We start from the raw sequence: 9,201 nt of genomic DNA, 5'->3' as shown, positions 1-9,201 counted from the left end.
TCACAATCTTTCTAGACAGCAGCACGGAAGCAGATGTCATTCATTATGATTTTATTCAACCATTAATGGAGCGCACTCAACTTGTTCAATGCTCGGACTTTTACCCATCCCTTCAAAGTATCTCAAATGAAAATCTCGACGTAAGGGGCACTATTAAAATGAACATTCACTTAGGCGACCCGGTCATGACCGTCACCCCTTACATTGTTCATGGTGTAACGTTTCCTGCTAACGTGTTACTAGGACGCCACTCTATGTGTGACACAACATAAGATCTGTCCTATTTATCATGTGGTTTGTGTTGATAATACGTTCCTGCCATTGTCAGAGAAGAGTTCTCACTCAGTCAGCGTCATTAATACATCTGCTCCCACGTCCTGCTTCACGGTAGACAATACGCATCCTTTTTACTTTTCTACTCATCATTGTCCTGGTAAACTGAGAACCAACATGACTCTGCATAGTGACACATTAACGAAGGTTCCACTCTCACTTTCTCGAACATGGATGAATGATCATGGACTTAGACATAGTCAGGGTGATCTCGCACTAAGAGTAGTTGCTGAACCTTCATCACTAACTGTCAAAGGACTATCGATGGATGCCTCTATTCATGAGACCGCAGATGGAGATGTCATCATATACATTGCCAATACGGGACCTCACTCCTGTCCGTCTCCGTAGAGGGGCCAAGCTTGAGCAATTCTCCGTTTTGAAGTCGGGAATTCAAGACGAGGAGTTGCATGAGTTTAACATCGGTCTAGTCTCACATTCCATTAACCCACCACCACCTACTCCTCCTACCCCAGACTCAGCAGTGCACGGCTTGAGTCAGCTCCCCACCATCACCCCTGACATGATATCCAAGGTAGGATTAACCAAACATGTTGACCAGTTAACAGACTTACTTAACCAGTCTAGGTCTACTATTGCCTTATCAGGAGAACCACTCGGTAGAACTCATTTGGATGTTCACATTATTAACTTAGAGAAAAACACACAAGTCCCATCTACGTCCCTGCCTACCGATTGCCACACACACGCGCACAGAGACATAGCAAACAAACTTGTTCAGGACATGTTGAAAGATAAGGTCATAGAGGAATCACGATCACCATGGAATTCACCACATCTGATCGTTCCGAAAAAGGACGGAACTTTTAGACCAGTCATAGATTTTAGAAAACTCAACAACAAGGTCACTTTGAAAGATGGTTTCCCATTACCAGTGGTATCAGAGCTTCTTCATAGCCTCGGTAACAATAAGGTATTTTCAACTTTGGATTTATTGAGTGGATTTTGGCAGATTCCCTTGTCAGAGGAAAGCCGCCCCCTGACTGTGTTCAGTACGCCAGATGGTCATTGGCTGTTCATATGCATCATGCCCTTCGGTCTTCATTCCTCACCGGTGATCTTCCCAAGGTTAATGACTAACATTTGTCATCACATGTTGGGCCAAGATGTATAATTGTCATATCTCCAGATATTGCTTCTCATCTCAAAAGTCTTGAGAGAGTATTCCTACGACTTAAGGATGAGAACCTAAAAGTCAAGTTATCCAAATGTTCCTTTCTACAGACAAGAATTAATTACGTAGGTCACACCGTTGATGAAAACGGTATTCAACCTAATGCAGATAAAGTCAAAACAGTTGTAGAATGCCCAGTCCCTTCCACAACAGACAAGGTCAAATCCTTCCTTGGGTTAGAAGAATATTATCGAAGATTTATCGCTAATTTCGCGAAGATCGCAAACCCCCTTACTTCACTTCCGAAACAGGGAGTTACATTCCAGTGGTCTACAGCGCAAGACAGTGCGTTTAACTTACTCAAGCAACACTTGATCGAGGCGCCTATCCTTCGATTTCCCAACTTTGAGAAACCCTTCGTTTTACACACAACAGATGCTTGTAAACAGGGTCTTGTAGATGTACTTATGCAAGAATCAAATAAGGGTAGATTTTTTCCCATAGCCTATGCGAGCCGTTCATGTTCGAAGACGGAATCGAAATACTCAATAACAGAATTAGAAGGCCTTACAGTTGTTTGGGCACTCAAACATTTTATGGAATACATATATAGTTACCTATTACAGTTTATACAGATCACAGAGCACTGTTAGGTATTTTTCAAAGACAAGATCCTACAGGAAAGTTTCAGAAATGGTTTCTAATTATACAAGTACTTGACCCAGATTTTCGTTTTGTTTCTGGCTCATCCAATGTAGTTGCAGACGCACTCTCCCGCAGAGTGGGTGCAGCCACTGTAGGTAATACCTCCGTAGATTTTGATGTAGAAAGGTTGACACGACATCAACGAGATGACCCAGTCTGGGGTCCTGTCATAGAATACCTAGAGGGTGTAAGATCTTCAGTGTATGCAAAAACAGTTGTTCCAGTCAGAGAATTGTATTTAGCACAGTGGGGGAGTCTTGTGCAGGGACGCGAAATTAGGAGTGCTCGCCCGTGTTGTTAAACAAACAATAATTCCAACACCATTAGTACAGGATTTCTTGAAGTTAGCACATGATTCACCGCAGGCCGCACACCCAGGCGCAGATAGATGCTATAAGCAAACTCGTTTGAGGTATTTCTGGCTAAGAATGCAGAAAAACATTACAGATCATATCTTGAGGTTCCAAACATGTAACACATACAAGGGAAGTCCCACTACCCCGCAGACTGTGTCGAAATATCCTTTACCTTCATACCCATGGGAAAGAGTTTATATGGACATATTAGGAGGTTTTCCTAGGCCCATGGCAGGCTACAGATACATTTTAGTAATTACTGATGCCTTCACGAGATATTGTGAATTAGTTCCAGTTCAAAATAAAGACGCAGCTACGGTCGCTAAGGCGTTCAAAAAACATATCTTAGACAGACATAATGCGCCGAAGATTTTAGTCACAGATAATGGTAGAGAATTTAATAACTGATTATTAGAAGAACTCTGTAAATTGTATAACATAAGTAAATGTAATATAATGGCACATCACCCAGCCTCGAATGGCCTGGCAGAAAGGCTGAACCATAAGATCCTCCAGTGTCTTCCCACCAACATTAATTTTGATCATGATGAATGAAGTGAGTACCTGTCTGATGTCCAATGTTCATTAAACTCTGCATATCATAAGTCAATTGGAGACACCCTTCCACGCCTTACACGGTTTTGATAAAGTGTTGCCGTATGACATAATAGCGTCCCCTCCTTCATGTCCAGCGGTCAAGAGATCAGTTGTAGTGGAAAAATATCGCACGACTCAATTGATTCATCAAAGGATCAAGGAAAATCTAGATGAAGCCACTACAACCTTCACGAACCAGGCTGATAAATCCCCGAAACTATCAAAGGTGGCTCCCGGACTCTTGGTAATGGTGCAAGAATTTAACACTAGAAGTGAGGTTCCTAAACTTGACCCAAAATTTTCTGGTCCCTATAGAGTCTTAGCTCATTAAAGGGACATAAGTTTAGGGTTTGACATCTAAATACAGGTGACATTCGTGAAGAACATGAGGACCACTTGAAAGTTTTACAGTATTCTGAACATGATCATCCCGGTACCACAACAGACAACACTCCTCAAACCCCAAACAATGTCACCCAACCAACTTCTACCACTGTTCAGACTGTCCCCACACCAGACCCGACCACCCTCACAACACCACCACACACACATCAGTATTCATTAAGACCTCACCTTTAAGAAGTTGCTAAGTTTATCATTTTCCAGGTTCTTCCTTCTCATGTCCTTATGGTGTCTTCCTGTATATGACACCATGGCAGTACCAGGCGCCCTTCTCACGACTCCCCGCCAGGTCCGCCGTGAGGGACACAGTTAAGTTGGGCCTGGAGGGTCTACCCTACACTTACGATCATTTAGTAAAACTAATGGAGGCCTACCTCGTTTACGGTCTACCCTACTCAAGTTTTACACCAGTGCGTCCATCAAAAACTCTAGTGTTGCTCCTCCTCCAACTTTGTTAAACCAGTGGACCTAGAAACTGAATAGTACCTGTGTGATTCTGTATGACATAATGCAAGACAATCTCCAGTAAATACTAATGCCATGATGAACACGAAAAAGCAAAGGAGAAGCAAGAGAGGTCTGCTTAACTTTGTTGGGTCCCTGCAATCATATTTGTTTGGTATTGCTACTCAGGAAGAACTTAATTCAGTTAAGAATCAGGTTAGATCCTTACAATTTCAACAACTTCTTAACGACAGGTATATTAAGGTTAAAGCTAGGATCTTAAAACAACATTCTAAATATTTGACTGACATAATGTTAACTGTTAATAAACTGACACAACATGTAGCACTACTGTCAAAGTCTCTTAATCCCATATATGCTATAGTGCCTATTTCCACACATGTTGATAGTTTATATGCCCAGATCACTTATCATGCACATTATTTCACTGGCTTATTGGAAGATGTTAATAATCTGGTAAACCAAGTTGTCACGCCATCATTTTTTTCCCTTCTCAGAACACACACGTATCATTAAACAAGCGATGACGAAATTCGGTTGCACCCCAGCTCTCCCTCTGCATCACGTGACCAGTTATTACTCCTTACTAACGGTTGACGTGATCCTCGAAGCGGTCATTATCCACATACCATTCACTGACTCCAATACTTACAGCCTTGTGAACCTAATACCATTCTCTTTTGATTATACAAAAGGGTCGCAAAAAACTATCGTCCTTTCTGATAACATGAACTTTCTATTATAAAATATTTATTCCTCATTGATTGCACATCTCTCCATGGATGATTTAGCATTGTGCCATAAACCATTGCTTGACAACTTGATTTGCACCTCCTCCCATCTCCCTCACCCCATACCTTGGTTTTCCATAATTTACAAACAAATTCATGTGAGTACCAACTACTTTTAGGGCATCAACAAAATGTTCTTCATTCCTGTTCCTTTAAGGAAATTACTGTTACTGAACCTTGGATTGAAAGTATGGATAAATATCACGTCCTGTTTTTCCCAGAACCACAAAATGTTCTCATTCATTGCCCACCCAATCATCCCAAATCTTATTTGTTTCTGGGACACATTCAGTTAGGACAACAATGTACTGTTATCAGTTCAAGTTTCAAATTGTTCGGCACTCATGATCATATTTTGGGCCAGATTGATAGAGCTATCCCGAGTATAGAACGAATCCCCCAAAACATCAACTTATCCATCATTAATGAAGTAAATATCCAACACCTTCCATCTATGGTTCAAGAAGATTTAGATTCTGCAATAGATGTTTTGGCTTTTGTACCTTTTAAGTACACTTCTCATATTTCTGGATTTTCAGTTATTTCGTTGTCTATTGCACTCATATTATTATTCATAGTATTCATCTTATATTGTCGTCTACGACATAGGGTGTCTAATATAGAATTCCCTACAGCCACATTGGATGTTCAGAAGGTAGTCGCAGCAGCACTTCCTTATTTAAGGAGGAATCTAACTCCAGAATAATATGTATTGAATGAGTTCCTTGAATTTTTTTTTGCATACTGATTTTGTTTATAACATATATATATATATATATATATATATATATATATATATATATATATATATATATATATATATATATATATATATATATATATATATATATATATATATATATATATATATATTTCTTTCTTTCTTTCAAACCATTCGCCATTTCCCGCGTTAGCGAGGTAGCGCCAAGAACAGAGGACTGGGCCTTTTTTGGAATATCCTCACCTGGCCCCCTCTGTTCCTTCCCTTGGAAAATTAAAAAAAAAACGAGAGGGGAGGATTTCCAGCCCCCCGCTCCCTCCCCTTTTAGTCGCCTTCTACGACACGCAGGGAATATGTGGGAAGTATTCTTAATCCCCTATCCCCAGGGATAATATATATATATATATATATATATATGTATATATATATATATATATATATATATATATATATATATATATATATATATATATATATATATATATATATATATATATATATATATATATATATATATATATATATATATATATATATATATATACATATATATGTATATATATATATATATATATATATATATATATATATATATATATATATATATATATATATTTTCTTTTTCTTTCATACTATTCGCCATTTCCCGCGTCAGTGAGGTAGCGTTAAGAACAGAGGACTGGGCCTCTGAGGAAACATCCTCATCCAGCCCCCCTCTCTGTTCCTTCCTTTGGAAAAAAAAAAAAAAAAAAAAAAAAAAAAAAAAAGAGAGGGGAGGATTTCCAGCCTCCCGCTCCCTTCCCTTTTAGTCGCCTCCTACGACACGCAGGGAATACGTGGGAAGTATTCTTTCTCCCCTATCCCCAGGGAATTATATATATATATATATATATATATATATATATATATATATATATATATATATATATATATATATATATATATATATATATATATATATATATATATATATTTTTAATCCTCTAACAATTGTAGAGTGTGTTATCTATGTTATCAAGAACACTAGTTGATATAGGAGTAACTCTTGTTAATAACTATAATTTGCTTATTTCTGTACTCAGTAATATTTCATAAATAACCATAACTTTTCATGGCTGGCAGGAGCTTGAGCCAGGTTGTGGCCGAGCAAAATGTAAGACTCACGCACAATACCATTAATTTTTCATTAGGTATTTGTCATTATCATTTTACGGTGAGTTACATAGAGTTAGATGCATGTTGCCACGGGCTCACTGTTCCCACGGGCTACTGTTAATCAGGATGTTTGAACACGTAAGAGCTGATCTGTTATTTGAACACGTTGTTGAATGGGTGTTGACGGACTCCCATATAACCCCTGCCAGTGTGACCTGAGGGGACACACTGGCCAGCATCGTCACACTGTTCACTAGAGTGTGTCGTAGTGTGTCATAAGACTATAGCCCAGAGTACTACAGATGGACGTACACGTTTTGTTGTAATAAATCTACAAAGGCCGCCTGATCTTCATTGACTACTATCCACGAAGACCTGTATTCATTCCTGTCGACGCAACCTTACAATTATGTGACAGAGTGGAGTAACTATGTTGAAAAATGCTCTGCACTTCCATTGATTATATTGATGTGATTAAGATAAACAGAATTCCATACCATAAATATCGAGTGTTGGGATGGAATCAGATACCAAACATAAGTAACTAGAAGGCATAAGGAATGCTAGATTGTGAAATACCTTGACTTAGGATCAGTATCGCCTCCTGTGGAAATACAAAGGAATTCCACCATCAGCAGATGACTGGGTCCTTCCCAGGCTGTTTATGAAGACATCAGTAAGTGACACATTAGTGTGGTGGTCAACGTTACAAGACATACAGATAATTACAAGGAAATAACCAACAAGTTGTCATTATGGAGGCGCCAAGTCCTGGACTTGATCAAACCAACTGTGACACTACGTCTCTACAATACTGCTCTCAACCACTCTACTTGGCAGATAATGTGGACAATACTGCTCTCCACCACTCTACTTGGCAGATAATGTGGACAATACTGCTCTCAACCACTCTACTTGGCAGATAATGTGGACAATACTGCTCTCCACCACTCTACTTGGCAGATAATGTGGACAATACTGCTCTCAACTACTCTACTTGGCAGATAATGTGGACAATACTGCTCTCCACCACTCTACTTGGCAGATAATGTGGACAATACTGCTCTCAACCACTCTACTTGGCAGATAATGTGGACAATACTGCTCTCCACCACTCTACTTGGCAGATAATGTGGACAATACTGCTCTCAACTACTCTACTTGGCAGATAATGTGCACAATACTGCTCTCAGCCACTCTACTTGGCAGATAATGTGGACAATACTGCTCTCAACTACTCTACTTGGCAGATAATGTGCACAATACTGCTCTCAGCCACTCTACTTGGCAGATAATGTGGACAATACTGCTCTCAACTACTCTACTTGGCAGATAATGTGCACAATACTGCTCTCAGCCACTCTACTTGGCAGATAATGTGGACAATACTGTTGAAGAAAAGAAGGAACACAACTTTGTAATACTTGATCAGTTACAAGTGATAAACTTTAATACAAAACTCTAAAGCCTCGTCCCACACGAGAACTTTTAAAGATATTTATAGAAGACATAATATCTATGTTAGATAGAACGTATTTCTTAAAAATATATCTTTATCCGAGAAGTGTACCACCTGTATGGAGATACACAGTTATGTAAAACATGATCTATTGTATGAAATGAACTTTAATAACAAAGATACAACGTCTTCTGAAGAACCATCAACAAATACTTACACCAAATTTCAATATTAGTTACAAAAGATTTTTGCTGGAAATAAACGTAAGAAATGATATTGGGATAAAGGGACGTCAAAATATATATTGCTTATGTTAGGGCGAACTCGGTAGTTGGTGAAGCCACGACACAGAAGCAGAGCAGTTATTTTGTACACTGAATATCATCTGCCATGTTTACACTTATGTTAATAATAGTCGAATCATATATATAACCCGGGATTATCATTAACCATTAAAACGAGTTTGGGATGATACAATCTCATTTATACGTATTTCTTGGCCCAGTCTGGTGGACGGTAGCAGATTGAGGTGAAGTTTGGCCAATTCTGTCTACATATGTCGTGTTCTTAATTTTATAAAGAAATCAACAGAAGCTGAAGCCATAACAGAGGCCTGACTCTCGTCCCAAGCCTCTCTCTCCTGTCCTGCCTGACTCTCGTCCCAAGCCTCTCTCTCCTGTCCTGCCTGACTCTCGTCCCAAACCTCTCTCTCCTGTCCAGCCTGACTCTCGTCCCAAGCCTCTCTCTCCTGTCCTGCCTGACTCTCGTCCCAAGCCTCTCTCTCCTGTCCTGCCTGACTCTCGTCCCAAGCCTCTCTCTCCTGTCCTGCCTGACTCTCGTCCCAAGCCTCTCTCTCCTGTCCTGCCTGACTCTCGTCCCAAGCCTCTCTCTCCTGTCCTGCCTGACTCTCGTCCCAAGCCTCTCTCTCCTGTCCTGCCTGACTCTCGTCCCAAGCCTCTCTCTCCTGTCCTGCCTGACTCTCGTCCCAAGCCTCTCTCTCCTGTCCTGCCTGACTCTCGTCCCAAGCCTCTCTCTCCTGTCCTGCCTGACTCTCGTCCCAAGCCTCTCTCTCCTGTCCTGCC

The sequence above is a fragment of the Panulirus ornatus genome, chromosome 9 (genome assembly GCF_036320965.1).
Source record: "Panulirus ornatus isolate Po-2019 chromosome 9, ASM3632096v1, whole genome shotgun sequence".
In the NCBI taxonomy this organism is placed as follows: Eukaryota; Metazoa; Arthropoda; class Malacostraca; order Decapoda; family Palinuridae; genus Panulirus; species Panulirus ornatus.
This window is presented reverse-complemented; position numbering follows the sequence as displayed.